This window comes from Stigmatopora nigra, chromosome 1 (genome assembly GCF_051989575.1).
Source record: "Stigmatopora nigra isolate UIUO_SnigA chromosome 1, RoL_Snig_1.1, whole genome shotgun sequence".
Taxonomy (NCBI): domain Eukaryota; kingdom Metazoa; phylum Chordata; class Actinopteri; order Syngnathiformes; family Syngnathidae; genus Stigmatopora; species Stigmatopora nigra.
The window spans coordinates 21,170,129-21,187,500 of record NC_135508.1 but is presented as its reverse complement, the minus strand read 5'-3'; the positions used below and the strand labels follow the sequence as shown (position 1 = coordinate 21,187,500).

General features: G+C 38.2%; 1 protein-coding gene across 4 annotated transcripts in view; it reads right to left on the bottom strand.

The window, feature by feature from the left end:
* Positions 1–17,372, bottom strand: part of plxnb3 (plexin B3) — a 49,578-nt gene that overhangs the window by 20,134 nt on the left and 12,072 nt on the right. For all 4 annotated transcript variants that reach the window (XM_077715144.1, XM_077715161.1, XM_077715153.1 and 1 more), the window contains exon 2: positions 11,546–11,728. The gene's annotated coding sequence lies outside the window, so the exon portion shown is untranslated. The remainder of the gene's footprint in view (positions 1–11,545; positions 11,729–17,372) is intronic.

Below are 17,372 nucleotides of genomic sequence, written 5' to 3'. Positions count from 1 at the left end.
TTTTGATAGCTGACGGACATTCAAAGCAGCATGCTCGCACACCATAGTCAGACATTTGCTCAACGTGATGTGGTCTGTTGGACAGAACCCACAAACCCCTTTAAGGACCTCGTCAAACACGTCCCAGTAGTAGTAGCCACCCAGGACTTTCTCCAGGGTCAGATGTAGACCCCGAGGAAAAGTTGTGGGAAGTCTGAAAGTAACCACAACGCTGTGTATCGACTGCTTAAGGTCACTTCCACGGGCACTGAGAGGTGCATCCCAGAGCTGGTAACCATGGCAACAGTGAAAAGGATGCTCCGGGGTGAACATTGGCTCCCTGTTTCAAATATTCAAATATTCAGCAGTTTAGTTTGTTAACTGCGCGGTTTTGTTTCAACATCAATGTGCTTTTGTTGCCAGTCAACCCCAGCACCCTCACCCCCCAACGCCCCCAAATCCTCCATAACACCCCCACGCAAGACCCCCCCCCCCCCCCCCCCTTCTTATCCTGTTCCTGGTTTCCATTACTCTCCAGGGTTCTCGCCTCCTCCTTCGCTCTTTATGTAAATGCTTTCGACAAGTCCAAGTGATATTAGACGACGTCTTACCTCAGGCACACACACACACACACACACGTGCACACACACGTGCACACGTCAAGCATGTCTTTTGCTGAGATCCTCACACTTGCTATCTTCAAAGAAATGGAAAGTGTGTATGTATATGTACGGGGATGTGAGCAAATTTTGTGGAAGGGGTTCCTGATTTCCCTATTCTATTTAATAGTTGCTGACATATCAAAAACCACCTGGAACACATGAGCTTAACTACCCAAAATAATGTACAAAGCAGACAGAAAATGTAAACAATGCGCTCGCATATCTATATTCGGTATCAAGTATATTGTAAAGATTCAAACACCAACACAAACACAAACTTTATACAGTCAACATTCATTAGCCAATGACAATGAAAAAAAAATACAAGCCATTGCTCCCTTCTTTGTCGGTCACATTTCATGGATTCTGTGCATCTGATTGATTGTGCATCATCAACGGCTGCCTTCCCTGTCGTGATTGACAACCAACAGTGGTGTCACAGGGGAATTTCACTAACAAGAACTCCAGGGTCATTTTCTGTGCCACTTTTCACCATTTTACCTACTTTGACAGTACCAGAAAGCCACTTCATAGGACAAATTCTGCAGTAATTTTCATCATTTATATTCACAGAGAGAGTATCCAAACCAGGCTACAGTCCTCCGACATCTAAGTTCAAATGAAGCATCATATCCCAGCTAGATGCTGGATTGGCTCAGTGGACAAGTGATGGAACACCCCCCACTCCCCCTCCCCCACGTTTCATGCAGTAAATGCATAAACTACAGCCATTACTGTTGATGGATTTAAATACTGCACTGAATATGTTAAGCATAAGATGAGTTAATGCATGTAAATAACTCTTGTTTGCGTCAATCTTTTTTCAACTGTATATAATTATAATATAATATAAATATATATTTTTGGTTGGGTAAAATACATTTCGCAGTTTATCACTTTTCGCAAAGGTTGGATTTGGTCTTCCTTAATGGTGAAAAATGAGGTATCACTGTAGTACTGATACACAAAATAAGATTCTTATGATATTAAATAATACAACAAACACTAGCTACCAAACTAGATTAATTCAAAAAATAAATAGAAAGATAAAAGGGAAACAAGTGAAGATGGTTCATTTTTAAGAGTTAGATGTCAATTTTTATAGGCGACATTCATCCCAAGAAATGTAACATTTAATAACATTGCACACCTATATCTATGCAGAAAATACAGCACCTAAAATTATGTTGAATTGTCTAGTTTAATACAGTCAATCTCAAAGATGATCTCCATTTCAAGCTTCATCTGGAGAAAGAACCTTTAAATTCAAAGCAAATGCCCATGTTCCATTATCTTGCTAAACAAAAACAATGGTTTGCCTAACCATACTTGAAATTGTCTTACTAATATAAGGGATGTCTCAGACAAAAATATTGCCTAGAGGGCAAGATTTGTTTGTCCAAAACCAGTCAGTACCTTTTTGCATAAATGGTGCAATTACAAATGTGCATGTTTCTCATGCCGTAGGCACTATCACAAAATCCACAAGGTCATCCATGTTGGCTTTTAAACTATGCACTGATATGAATCTGGATGGTTCTTTTCCTCTTTAATCTGAAGGACACAACTTGCATTATTTCTAAAAATGATTATAAATGGGGAGTTGTCACACAACAGTTCAGTTTTACACTTTGGCACCAGTAAAAATAAAGTAAAGAGCATCTAGAATATAAAGAATGTGTAACATAAAAAATATATAAAAAGTCTGTACCATAATTTATATTGTAAAACTTGTACAAAATACACAATGTTTTTTTTCCTTTTACTTGCTTAATAATGGATGTATCAGAATTACATTTTGATATATATAAATTCCTTTTTTTTAAAATTGTATATAACAATAAGACTTTTGTTTTTTTGTTTTTTACATCCATTTCAATGTTCCTGGCCTCTGAGTTCTAAAGCAAAAAAAGGTTAATATAACAAATAAAATATTAGTTATATTGGAATAATCACCTTTTCTTTTACCTCCAAAGTACAGGTCGACATCTGTTCAATGTAAAATGTTCTTCTTATTTGTTTTTATTCATAGATGAGACAAAATTAGATTTTTAATTTTTTTATAAAGATAAAATACGAATATTGCCAAAAAGGGTGTATTTGTGTACAATTTTTCCTTACAAAAGAAATTAGGAACAAAAAAATACTACTAATAATATCAAAAATAAAAGCCTGTTAGCATTTTTCATGCAAGACAGCACACCAAAATATAATATAATACCACAGAGAACGTATAAAAAACAGAATTGAAAACCAGCCATCCTCCTTTATGTCTACCACTTTTACAGCTGCCGCACCCCTCTGCACACACACACACATACACAGACACACACACACACACACACACACAGACAGGCACACACCATTTCAGTTTCCAAAATGGGTGTCTATGTGCGCCTGACGCAGTTGTCAGACACACATGAGGATATCAAAGCACACTTGTCCCTGAGCACATTCATAGGCACAACTGCATGTGTGTAAAAGAGTATATATTATGTGACTCTACTGTGCTATGCAGGCAACCATACACAGATTTTTTTTTCATTGTGATAACTAGTGGGTGTGAAGGTAGAAAAAGGAACCTGAGACATATCCTTTCTATTTCCATGTCAGTTTTTACTTGGGCCTCCATGTTCAGCAGCAACGTAAATGGCCCTTAATTCTTTAACTCAGAGCTTAGTAGCCTTCAATGGGATCAAACATCCTGTTGGTAAATGCTTTTTGACAGGCGGATCCTGAGAAGGGAAGGACAATAACACCTGAGTGACAGCACAGAACTTTTTCTAGCAACGATAGCAAGCACAGTAGATTACATTTTTTATTGAGCGATATATTGTTTCATGAATAAGTGCCAATATGTAATATTATTGCCCCTGCCAAAATTGCAACAAATATAACCACTATTGTAGTGACAATACCGCTTAATAAATCAACTGAACTCATTCAAATGCAATATATGTTTGTTTTAAATAAGACATAAATGCTAAAATTAATAAATATTTTTTTTAAGAACAACCCATTAAATGTGTCATTTCAAAGCTAGTTTATTGTGGAATCTGAAAAAAGTGAAGAATTAGCACCATTTTTGTTGTCCATCACAATTGCTTATGCTTATTTTGATCAAAAGTGAGTGTCTTTTACTTTGAACGTTGAATACTTTGAATGAAAATTGTCCACGTTTTGCCGATACAGATTTTTCATAAACGGTCCCATTTAAAATTAGGCACAGTATATTGTGTGTAAAAGGCAATAAACATAATTAAAACCAGGTAGAATAAATGTTACTGAATTTTAATCAACGAAGTGAACACAACCAACGTCTTTAAAAAAGAGCCATCCCCCACAGGTAGTATAGTGTAATTGCGAGATTTTAAGACAGAACTGGGAGCCAGGGACCCAACTTTAGTGTCTTCAAGCAGTAAAAATTGAAGCGGGTGATTTGCTGTTCATTTTTGTATTCCCAACACTGTGACTTGGGAAAAAAATGTTTTTATTTCTTAATCTACCCGACTCTCAGTCTCCATTATTGTTGCGATATACGTGGCCTTGGCCCCGAAAGATTGACATGAATACATTTTCTTTGGTGACTCAGATAAAGAATGAACTTAGGCAGTTGCCAATAAAAACGATGACTCCTGTGTCACAGCATATTGTGTCTATACAAATAATACACTTATTTGTTATTTGCAAAAGGAAATCAATTTAAAAAGGATTTTTTCCACTCCACAATTGTATGTCACTGCATTGGTCTTTTATAAATATTCTCATAAAACTGATGTTTCCAGTTTTGATCCAAAAGAAATGATTTTTTCTATAACACCAAAACAACATGGCGCCCAGTTCCAATGAGAGACAGGTCTGGACTGCTGGTATGCCAGTCTAGAACTCACACGCTCTTACTACAAAGCCACACTGTTTTAATAGAAGAGAATGTGGCTTGGCAGTCTTGTTAAACTAAGCAGTAACGGCCATGAAAAGGACTGTGTTTGGATGGCATGTACAGCACCTTTCAGGATTGATGGTACCGTCACACATAGCCAAGTTACCCATGCCGTGGATAATATTCTTACTTTAGACTGATTAGGTTAATTTTGTTTTATCTCAATTGAAACTTGATATGTAAGGTACTTTGATTTTTATCCAACTCTGTGACAAATTCTCTACTTGTATTTATTATTTATTTAAAGTTCCCAGCCTCCCATCTATGCTATTAGTGTGAATTCCACCTTGCAAATGATTAAGGAGGGAAAAAAACAAAATGTATCCTTCTAGATATCAGAAAAATTCCTGTACTCAAGCAAACAATCATTTGATCGGTTTCAGATCATCCAAGTTATAATGGATTGGATGTTGATTGCTGTAACTGGCAGCCACAGAGTTAAGATATGGGAGATCACAAGAAATTTTTTAAAAAATAAATTAAAATAGATTAATAAATAGATATTCTAAGAGCATTTTTTTTAAATCATGAGTTAAAGGTAGAGTTTGCCGTTTTCCCACTGCTACCATGATTTGAAGGCCGCTTTACTCTGACCAAAGCCACGCCCACACTTAACATCTCCGCTGATCTTAGCCACGGGCGTGACATTCTTGGTGTAACTTATTTATGAAACACTGTAACCAACCGCTAAAATGTTACAGGTTTTATGTTGACATTTTTTTTTCTTCGGAATGAGCAATCAGTTAAGAATTCACTCCATTTCCACTGACTGTCACACCACTTCTGACTATTTTTCTAGCATTAACTTTCACTTGTTCTCCCTTTTAACATAACATCAAATGGCTTTTTAGTAGTGAAGATCCTGATATCACAGCAACAAACAACACTGAAGTTTAATTTTCCCAGACAGTTCTAAAACTTATAAAACAGATTTCTCCCTGATATCATGTAAGAACTGTTAATTACCCGCCCTTGTTGAAAAAAAAATATTGCAAATTGATAATGCAGCAGAGAAGGATGGATAGTACGCCGCTAGAGACATTAACCAAAGAGAATGCCAGAACAGTTGCTCATTTCAGTGTTTACTGTGCAACCCCCGTGTTAACATCCAACACAAATTCAAGTATTCTGTATTCTTTAACCTTATCATAACAATTACCAGATAAGATAATCATCATATAGCAGTCCCCAGATGACATTAAAACAGATGAGTAAGCAACATGGCTTTGGGAGCAATAAAGTAAAATTGCATTTGTGTGCATATTCATGTTCGTGTACGGCATGAATGAGTCTAGACACGATGCGGTAGGAAGAATGATATCATAACTTTCTGTTCCTCATATTTTTTGTTTGTTTAGGTTTTGTTATCAACATAGTCACATTGTCTAAGTCATAGGTTGGCAGCCAAAAAATGTTGAAAGACATAGGATGGGAAAAAAATGAAAAGGAAATAGGTCTGGAGCTGCAAAAAAATGAAAATCCTTATTATGAAGGCATCAAATGCTTTATGTATCTATATTAGTTTGCTATCAAAATGATTAAATTGGCTACATGCCTTCATGATTGAAGTTTCGTTTTCCCTGCAGTGGATTCTCTAGCGAACGACGCCCTGTTGTATGATGCTGCCTCAAGTTTAACTTCAATACAATATTAGTAAATTAAGTTTTATTGCTTTGATGAAATGAAAGAAAATTCAATTAAGAAATCCAATCATTTTTAAAAAACAACAAAACGGAACGTGCATAATGTGCCTTTTCACCATCAGTGAACGATAGTGGTGGAGTTTACAGATGCAATCTACTTCTAAAATATATTTTTATGCGCACATTTACTTTCGCTAGAAGTAATGCAATCAAACGTTTTCTCTACTCAGCTGCAAACATAGTATGAATTACCTGGAAATGTCTTTCCACTTGACTCTTTTGGTTATTTAACAACTTCTTTCTAAAAAGCAAACATTCAGGCCGATCCTTCCGCATTGGCAATGAATGCAAATGATTCGGTCTAAGAAACGCTGAATCATCGGTTTTCCCCAGTTTTTTTTCTTCTCTTTTCCCCTTTGGATCTAAGACCCATCACACAGGCACTGGCTTGTTAACAACAGGCATCCCATCTAGCATACCATCTTCATTGACAGAAATGTTGAACAGTAATATTTGATCTATACAATCTTCTAGCGGATTGGCAGCTGGAGTGGTTAGGACGTCGGCCTCACAACTCTGAGGTCCTGGGTTCAAATCTACATCTGTCCACTTGTACAGAGTTTGCATGTTCTCCCAGTTGTGCGTGGGTTTTCTCCGGGTACTCCATTTTCCTTCCACATCACAAAGCCGTGCATTGTAGGCTGATTGGACCCTCTAAATTACCCCTAGGTATGAGTGTGAATGGCTATCCTCCACCTCTGGCCCAAAGTCAGCTGGGATAGGCTCCACTACCCCCCGCGACCCTAGTGAGTATAAAGGGGTTCAGAAAATGCACGGATGAGCAAATATATTTCCCTCCCCATTTTCAAACATTTTGGAAAAATCTCCAGCGGGCCACTAAGGCAGATTAAAGACCCACATGAGGCTCCAGAACCTATGGTTGCCAACCCCCGATGTAAAGGAAGGATAAGTTGAATAAAACTGCATCCACCATTATTGAAGTTTGTAGTTTTTTTGAATACAGACAGCACTGATCACTGCATTATTCCAAGACATTGATTTTGCTATGGTCCAAAAAAAGCAAGTTTATCCACAGCTTTAAGAATGAAGTCTCCATGTTAGCCTTCACAAAATATATTTTAAGGAGTCTCCACCTATGAAGAAGATGAACATCATTAAACTTTTGAGTGTTCATCCTAATGATTTCACACTGCATTATTTGCAGCATATGTTAATAAGGACCTCTATTGGTTGATATTTAGGTACATGGGATGGAGATAAAGGAGGAAAGCATGTCTGTCTGTGGGCAGACGAGTAGAGAAGGCATTCATTCAAAACTGCAAATGGAAAGGCTATAAAGGTTAGAAGCTTAGAATCAGGGTTTAAATGATTTTACCAGCAGAATTGGTGGTGGGACCAAAGGGCAGGCTGGCAGACGGTAAAAGAGAAATGGAATGATAAGGAATGAAAATGGTGAGACGCTCGCTAACGGGAGGCATCTTTTAAAAATGGCTGAGGGTCAAAAGTAGAGTAGCAGCTATTAAATGTGTGTTACCCAAGGTACGACCAAAATTGTTCATTTTGTACATAAGAACATATCTGGCAGCTTTCTGTTCATCTTAAAGAAATTGAGAGGAAAAGTGAGGCAATTCAATGCAAAATAAAGCTTTCTTTTTATAACATAAGACGTTGGTGATAATTGGAAATCAAAAATAGCTTTTATCTACTCATGTATATTTTAATGAAATGAAAGAATTTAATGAAAGACCACAAGTACGGAGAGCGTGGGCACAAGATCCACTAACTAAATTGGAAATGGCAGGTAAAACGAGCAGTGGTGTGTTAAGTAAGATGCATATTACTGTGCATTGATCTGACCCTGTTTAACCTATTGTGTTAAGATATAAGGAGTGCCTGCAAAACAACACTTCCAAGATATTAAACACAGAGACTGAGATGAACAAAAGCTACAATGATTATTCTTTTATAATTCAAAGTCTATTTGTCAGAGAAAATGGGGAAGATATAGTCTTTGGAAACCAAAAAGATGGTGTGAAACCAAAAATAAAATAACTTGTAGATTAAAACTAAAGAAACAAACCACTAGGATCAACACCTACTATGCCTTGCATATCTATATTTTTTTGTATGTGTGTCTGTGTTATTTTTTGGTAACATGTAGCTAATGAAATGCATCTGTCAAAGAAAAATGCGAATGTGTGACAGGGGGGGGGGGGGGGGGGGGGGTTTGGTGGGGGCTAGGGCTTTACAAAAGCTGAAGCTTCTGCCCCACCCTTTGCTTGGTGTCCATTGTTTTATGTGGTGAAAAAGTGAGCATAAACATTTTCATGAAATCATTCCTGTCCTTTACAATCATTTTCAATGGTGGCAATTGTGTCCTGACTCCCTTTTTAACCCAAGTATAAACAGTCAACCTTTATCCAGGTAAAGCATTTGAGGCACCAGTTGTGTTCTACAGGTTACAGTATACAGTTTTAAAGATTTTAGATCACTTATAGTAACTGACTCTAGCTTGAGTTAAAACTGTACTTTCTTGCTTTATTTTACAAAGAAAAAGGACTACATGATGTGGATCAGTGAGGCCCAATCTATCAGATTCAGTAAAGCACCACCTGCGTTGACAGTGGGCCTGTAACGTCCAAGATCTAGTAGTTGATGGGAGGCAAACACGTGTCTCTTGAGCTGCATGCGGCTCTTTGCTTTGTATCATATTTTGTATATATTGTGGCTCTTCGCCTTGTTTCCTTATTTTATTCTCTCTTAAAACAAACTCAATTCATTAGGGACAATTAAAAAGAATATATACATATATATTTATAAAATATAATTTGACAGATTAGATTTGTTTTATGCTGCTTCTGACTCAAATTGTGGCTCTTTGATTATCACCGTTTGAAACTTTGGCTCTTTGAGTCTAACTTGTTCACCACACCTGCTGTAGTTCAAAGTCATCAGGATCGGTGTATATTTAAAAACGGGGGCTATGTGCGGAGTTGGGGGAACTGTAGAGAAATAAAGTTCATGATCCGTGCAATTAAGTTATAGGTAAGTATAGTTTAGCCTACTATCAGGACATAAGTATTTGTGAGCAGCAGTATGGTTTCATGCCTTATGGTTACTGCTCAATAAGTATGTAGAAGGTCAGAGGGTAGATTATAAAAGGCAGAGAAGGACTAGTACCCAGAGAGGAACTTTGATAATGCACAAAAATCAGGATGGCAGAAAAGTATGTTAGAATTTGGTTGGCCTTATAAAGGTTAGTTGGCTTGATTTATGAGCAAAAATAAAAGGAAAAAGGCAAAAAGCACAGAGCTAAACATCTCCCATTTTCTATTTCCAAGTCTCTTTAATCTAGCCTTTCACCGTCAACACGTCTGCATTCATCTCCTTCCAATCAAAGCCCGTCCTCCCAGTTGCTTAAATCTATTTAATGAAAGTGCCAGTGGAAATCACATGAAGTCTATTAACCATTCATAGACCTTGCATGCGTGCACAAGCTTGCTGCCAGTGCAGCCTCCTCTACAATTAATTAGGTGTGTGCATTTGATCACAAGAAAGGCTGTTTAAGTGCTCCGTACAGGTTGTGGAAGTCAGCACAATGTAGAAGCTTAAAAGAAAAAAGGAGAGAGAAAAAGAAAAACTCTTGATCGCGGACTAACTGCTAAGTTTTAAGAGTATAGTACTATTAAAACAGACTCACACAGGTTTACATTTGTAGGTTGTTATGACAACAAGCACAAAAATGAGAATGCAGAGACAGAAAAAGGGCGGAGATTTGAAGCGGTGGCGAGGAAATGTATGCGCCGCGCTCACTGACGTGCAACACCCCGTTTACGTTACATCAACCTGCCATGGGTCAACATGTGGAAAGTAGCCCAAGGTTATAATCAGTCATATTTACTTGCAAGTGTTCCTGACAACCTGCTGTCTGTCCTTTTTGTAATACATAAGAAATATACGATAGACTCGGGACCTCATCTCTAGGGAAGACCACGCCAAGAATGTCTAAAACAAAGAACAGCATGACTCAAAACGAGACATCATCAGATGTCAGGTGATGGCCACTAGATGTGGGATCAATATTCCAAATTTTGGGGTGGTTCTTAGGCAAAGCTTCAGACATTCAGACAGACTTTTGACTTTTATTGTATGTGTATCAATGACCAGTTGTTATATGGACAATAAAATATATAAAATACAGTACACATTTTAATTATATTGTGTCTTTTGAGTGGGTTTCATTGTTGTTATTGATTTACCGAGTCTTGAAAAATATTTTTCATCCTTTTCCAATGGTTTTAGGTGTAATTTTTCACATTTAATCTCTAATATTTTCTTGATTTTTACAAAAATATAAATGATGGCATTCTGTTTTAGCTCATTGAAATATTTGGACAAACTATACTAGACAGACGCACTTTACGCTGATTCAACAGATCTGGAGGTGATCTCGATTGGGTGTGGTCATTGAAAATGAACTCAGTTTTGCCAAAAAACATGATCAGCCACAAGAAATTCTTGATTTAACAAGGAGGGGCAATGACTTTTTCACTTAGGGTCAGGTAGCTACATTAATAAAATAAATAATTACAATGTTAAAACGGTATCTTATGTGCATCTGGGTTATGTCTAATGTTTAAATTAGTTTTATGATCATAATGATGACAGGGTTCCAACTTTGCAAATAAGTAGGAATTTAAAGATGGGAGAAGAAAATAGATTTTCCGCCCCGTAGGCGCATACATCTATAATTGTCCTGGCGCAACAGAGCCCGAGAACTCTCAATCTATCTGCACTGAGAATGAGTGAGTTGCTTCAATTGAAACATTTTCACTGGGAAATCAATTCGGTGTTGGGCTCTTTTCCTACAAAATGGTGCAAATATGCCTCTGAATATCAATCAGCCATATAAAATGTTAAAAATAATGAAAGAGGTAAGACCGACTTGAAGGTATCAGACCTGAATGGTATTTTTTTCTTTTATTAGGTCACAGGTACCACCATCACCCTAAACTTTAACTGCTGAGCCTGCATGCAACTGATGCTTCAACATCATCATCATTATCATCACTACCAGACGGTTCTGATGTGAAGGAGAACATTTCGACACAATGGAAGCTATGGTTTATCACAAGTCAAAAGAGCATCCATCAAGCAACACCAGAACCAGGCACACACACACACACACACACACATCTGTGTAGAGAAAACTTGTCCGGCGTGTAAAATAATGACCTTAATTAGCCCAATTAAGCAGGCATCTGTCAATCCAAGAAAGTGTGTGGGCGATAGACACTTACTTAAATCAGCAGACACGCGCTGGTCCTTTCATTCCTCCAAGCAGCAGACGAGTAGAAGTGGATGAAACAGAGCGAGTCGAGCCGCCACAGACAGATGGGGGGGTTGAGGTGGGCTGTTGGGGAAGGCGGGGCACTCGCAGCTGTGGGCGGCTGTAATCCCACTATTGTTAACCACACATTGTTCTGTGAGAGAGAGAGAGGGAGTGTGAGAGTGAGAGACACTTCGACTTATGGAAAGGAAGAAGAAGTGAGCGGAGGGGGAGGGTACACCGAGGGGGGCGTGTAGCGCCGGGGGCGTGGTCATGGTCATTAATATTTCATCAGCAGCTGGAGGCCCGCCGTTAGTAACAGAGCAAGAAAGAAAAGATTGAGGTTCTGCTAGATATCTTTTAAGCGGACCACACCCTTCGCACCTTAACGATGGTTGGGGAACCGTGCGCCGCCCTGCGGTGATGCGCCATTTGTTTTGGGAGGAATGAAAATAGAACTATTCCATTCGATCTGTACAACTGCGGGTTGCATTTATGAATGAGTATCTTCACATAACTACAACTACACAGTTTATGCATATGGGATCATGTAAATGGTGGGCTTGTCGTTGTAAAAAAAATTAGGGGAATTATGAAGCATTAATCCAAGGAATTGACTGAAATAACAGTACAATCATTGAGTTCTTTTGACGTTGGTATAATATTCGATCATATCATATCTTCACGCAATCGAAGAGTGGTTGGCACGTGTATTTTACAGTTCTGAGTTCAATCTCCATTGACATCCTTTCTCTGTGCAGTTTGCATGTTCTCGTCGTGCATGCGTGGGTTTTCCCAAGGGACTCCGGTTTCCTCCCACATCCCAAAAGCATGTATGGTAGCCTGGGTCAACACTCTAAATTTCTGTGAGTGTGAATGGTTGTTTGTCTCATTGTGCCCTGCGATTGGCTGCCAACCAATTCAGGGTGTCCCCCGCATGCAGCCCATAGTTGGCAGGGACAGGATCCAGTACCCCTCGCGACCCTTGTGAAGATAAGCGGTACAGAAATTGGATGAATGGAATATGATTGGTTACAGAAAGAGTTGAAGGTCAGGAAGAATGAGATTCAGCGATTCAATGGCCCATCAAACTTCAATGGTAAATACATATTAGTGCTGAACGATTAACTGACATTGAGGTTATTACACGTTGTACGATGGAACAGATCATTTTCATTTTGGTACACTTGTGCAGTCATCTGCAGACTGGTTGGTGGAAAAACTGTAAGACACGTGATTAATGTCAATAGAAAATAAATTGAATTAAATATGTGGATAAAAAAAAACAGCAGAATGGTTTTAGCATTTAGCGCACCATTTGCCAGTGTAATTGGTATGGGGGGCTCACAGCTCCTGCCAACAGCCACCTGCACTGAACAGCTACCTTGTAACACACGTGGTGCATTTATGGATACAGTGTAAATGAATGTTTTATCAAATGTTTGGATTGCTAACATGATGTAGTTCAGCCATGGGCAAACTATGGCCTGCGGGCCACATCCGGCCCGCCGACGTTGTCCAAATAATGTTTTTTTTTTTTTTTTTTTAAAGATGGAGCCATCACGCGGAGCCAGTGGCAGTAGCTCTGTCCACTCTTCTTTGTTTTTTGTGTTTTACAGCCTCTCTATCTTTTTTAAAATTACATTTTAATATTTCCTAATACATTCCTTTTTACTTGATTTTGTCCTTTATACTTTTGACTTGAGTGATGAGTATGTTAATACTTGAGTCTGTTTTCTCTGCTTATGTTTCATATGGACTGTTAACGGATGCACTTTTTTATATGTATCGTATCTTGTGCTGACCCGGCCCATCTGTCAAATTTTTAAATGTTTTAAATGTTTCAATGTTGTCCCCCGGGCCCAAAAGTTTGCCCACCCTTGATGTAGATTATGCATAAAAATAAGCAAATATACATTATATTTTCTCTTACAATAGGATCACATTGTTGTTTTATTAAGGCAGGCGTTCATTTGTTTAACCCTCTGAGTGCAATGATCACGCCAGTGTGATAACCTACTTGGTGGTGTCTTTAAACCACCATGAAAAATAATCAATTTCACATAAAACACTGTTGTCAACATCATTCAAAAGTGTGGATTTCAAACTCTCTCCCACTTTTTTTTTTGTTTTATTGCACTGAGATTTCGTTTTGAAAAGATGTTTACCCGTACATGAGTGTACACTTATGCTCTTGGGGCGGAAAACAACCCACGCTTGTTTTTGTTTTGTTCATATTTTGGCCTAACATGGTAAGGATAATAATAAAAGTTTAGAAAGATGAGGAAAATATACAAAGAAAGATATTTTCTTACATGATTTATTTAAGAGGAAAATAAAAAGTATCTTTAAAAAAAAAACAGTCCAAAATAAAAAAAAGCTCAGTATCTTAAGGGTTAGGTTGAATGTGAAGCGACAGAACAAATGCAATTTCACCATTCATCTTTTTGCACTGTGTTGCAGAGCCGTAAAGAAAACCACATAATAAAAGTATACCGTTGAAATGCATCTGAACCAGTGATGCTTGAAATATCAACATTGTAGAGCTGCGAAAATCAAATTGGAACCGCAAATCTTCACAAATTCTCATGTTTGTCAACATGATTTATGCAAATCTGTTATAAAAGTAATGGCTTCTTTTATTTTTAGCTTAAATTAAGATGTAACTTTCTCCATTAATTGAACTTTCGCAGATGCGCGGTCGACCCTTGCCGTGGGGATTTAGGCAACCCCAAATCATCCCAGATGTTGGCTTTCGAATTTTTCTTTAATTACAATTCTTTGGCCCTAAGGACTTGACGCCGTGATTTGCTAATTTAATTAGACATTTGTACTTGGAGCGCATTGTAATTTTGCGTCACTCCCTTTCAGGCGAATTATGGTCTGTTGATATTAAATATGGTTTTAAAGTTTGAAAATTGAAGATGTGGTGGTGAAATTTGCTTGCTAATATTAGTTTTTCACATTTTCTGGTTTTCAGCTTTGGCACTTAACATGCGGATATTTCTCCAGAATCTCTAAATCTTTTGATGATTCATAGGCCTTCGGGTAATGTTTTTCATCAATTATATTAATATTTGTTTCAACATTGAATAGTTAAAAAATTGATTCAATGTCTATAACTCAATCTCAGTGAAAGAGTAAAGGGATAGCAAAAACAACAAAATAATCCTAAAGTAATTACAAAAAATTACATAGAGTAAATTTCATACTATTTGTTTATATTTATGCTAGTGAAACAAACTTTGGAGAACAAACAAAACAAAAACTCAAGAAAACCTCATCCAAGAGAACTCAATTTATCCTTTTGGACTATTTTTCCATGAGTGTATAAATGAGCATACAAGCCAATACTATTTAAACATATTTTTTTAAGTTTACTGTCATAATTCTGAAGGAGATTCCTGAGAAATTGAGTAAAAGTAGATATGAAGAGTTCTGGGTTGCATTGGGGCATGAATCAGAGCTACATGATAACATAAAGTGAACAAAAATGTGTGAACACACAGTGATTTGTGCCCGACAAGACGAACGACACATTTGAAGCAAAAATGAGTTTCTTTGCCAAATTCAAATTTCCCAACTGCCACAAATGCTGCCTCATGACAGTCAATTGCAAAGAACCAGATGGTGGGATCACTCATTTTTAAACTTACTTATACTTCAATTTATTATCATAATCTGTTCTTATGGTTGGCAGCCACTAGTCGTCACTGCACTAATGGGACCAGCCAATAGAAAAAGAATTATCAGCTGTCATTCTGATCTCATGGTGTCAATCTGTGAAGTGTGTGACAAATAGGATTGTTGAAAGAGCAATTATAAGACCACAGATGATTCAAGTATCAAACACCTGTCAGGAATGACTACCACCAACTACTACTACTACTACTGCCTAACCCTCACACTGGATTTGATGTACATATTTAGGGTTAGAAGAATGTGTCTTATCTCATTCATCTCCGTTCATCTAAATCAGTGAACCGTGGCAAAAAACTGCTCATTTATTTGTCGACAGCCTCACATACAACAACCTAAGCTCATGTAAGCAGTCACAACAAGAACACAAGCAACACACACCGAATGTGCAGAGCTATAGATCACTGTCACACACCGATGGTGTCTGTCAACCACGATGATTCTAAACGTCTAACAAAGATGCTTTTTGGTATTCACTGAAGCGTGTGTATGCGTTCGTGTGTGTGCGTGCCTTAAGAGCTCATCTGGGGGCGTTTGTCAATTCCTCCCCAAGACCCTCATGAAATATTATTCTCACACACACACACACGACAACAGCACGCATGCACACACTCACACACCTACATAAATTGAAAGAGAAAAACGCAATACACAGCTGTGGAGTTAGCGTGTGTGTGTGTTTGTGTGTGTGCGAATATAAGAGAAAGTGAATTGACAGCTGGTGGAGCTGCATACATAAATATTGTGTAGGTGTGAGCTTTAAATTGATGTGTCTTCACATGCACACAACTGAAAATATATAATGGTACCTGTACAATTTTTTTTCCAAAAACTAAGGGAGCTACAAAGAAGTGTGTGTGAGGATTTTGGAGAAAAAACAAATACATGTTTGCCTAGTTCTAGCCTAGACGGGGTGTGGCTCTAGCGTGGAAGAGCTTAGGTCTATCAGAAGTATCTGTAACCGTTGAGTTAGAATATCAATTTCAACTTGTATATATAAACTGTTTGCGTGTGTATTATGTGCACATCTACTTTATGTATGTGTCATCATTAATTAAGACTTTTTCCAATGCCTTTGGCAACAATAAAACAGGTGCACAAGTGTGAAGGCAGCAATAGAAAATTACATTTAACACCACCCGGTCTGTGAGTTAATGTGTGTGTGTGTGTGTGTGTGTGTGTGGTTATGAGGCTTTGTAGCCGAAACAAAAGATGAAGGCCGAGTGGGGGCTGGTGATGGGGTGTGTGTGGGGTAGGGGGAAGGCGGAGTCATCCAATGTGAAAAGCAGCTTGTCGAGCGGTGAAGCAAGCAAGCGCCGTAGCGAATGAGGTTTGGGACTGAGGGGGTCTGCGGGGGTGAGGTGAAAGGTGATGTGCTGTAATTGGGAGGAAATGCATTTCATGGATGTGCACATGCACACACTGACACAGTGAGTTTGTTGCGGTGCACAATGTTTGTGTACACAATTAAACACAAGTCGGGTACTGTGAATCAAGCTGTTAGTGCTTGGATAGCCGTCGTAGTCAAAAGGTCTCGGGGTGAATCTTTCCCTGTGGACCTGATTGAAGACTTGAAATTGTTTGTTTGCCTGAAAGAGAGAGTTTATTCCTTGTGCTCTGTTCTTGACCAGCCCACAGGGAACAGGATAAGTGCAGAAAAGTGGATGGTTGGATGGATGGATGGGCTTCAAGGACTTCAACTTTAATGGGACGTGTAACTCCCAGGACAGCATCTGACGGCTCCTCAATGGAAACACATTCCTTTCAACATTTTGACCTTTCTTACTTAAGTTCCAGAGGGAATTAAGATACCTTCTTTTACAGATTTGAGCTTTTCAGTGTATTCCAAAAGCCCACAAAGTACTTCATTAGGGGTCCCCCATGAGAAAGTCTCGCCATTTAAAGCCCATTTCTACCCCCGATTGAAAACAACCCCCAAAAAAAAAACTTTCCAACCTGCACGGTCTGAATTTGGTTGAGCAGGATTCATATTGAGGCGCTAACTGAAGGAAAATTTTAAAATGTGAAGCATTCGGCTGTCAAATCTGTTCTTTGCTGAAGAATCTGGTGCTCGGACATTTGGTTACTGGTCTTTTGGT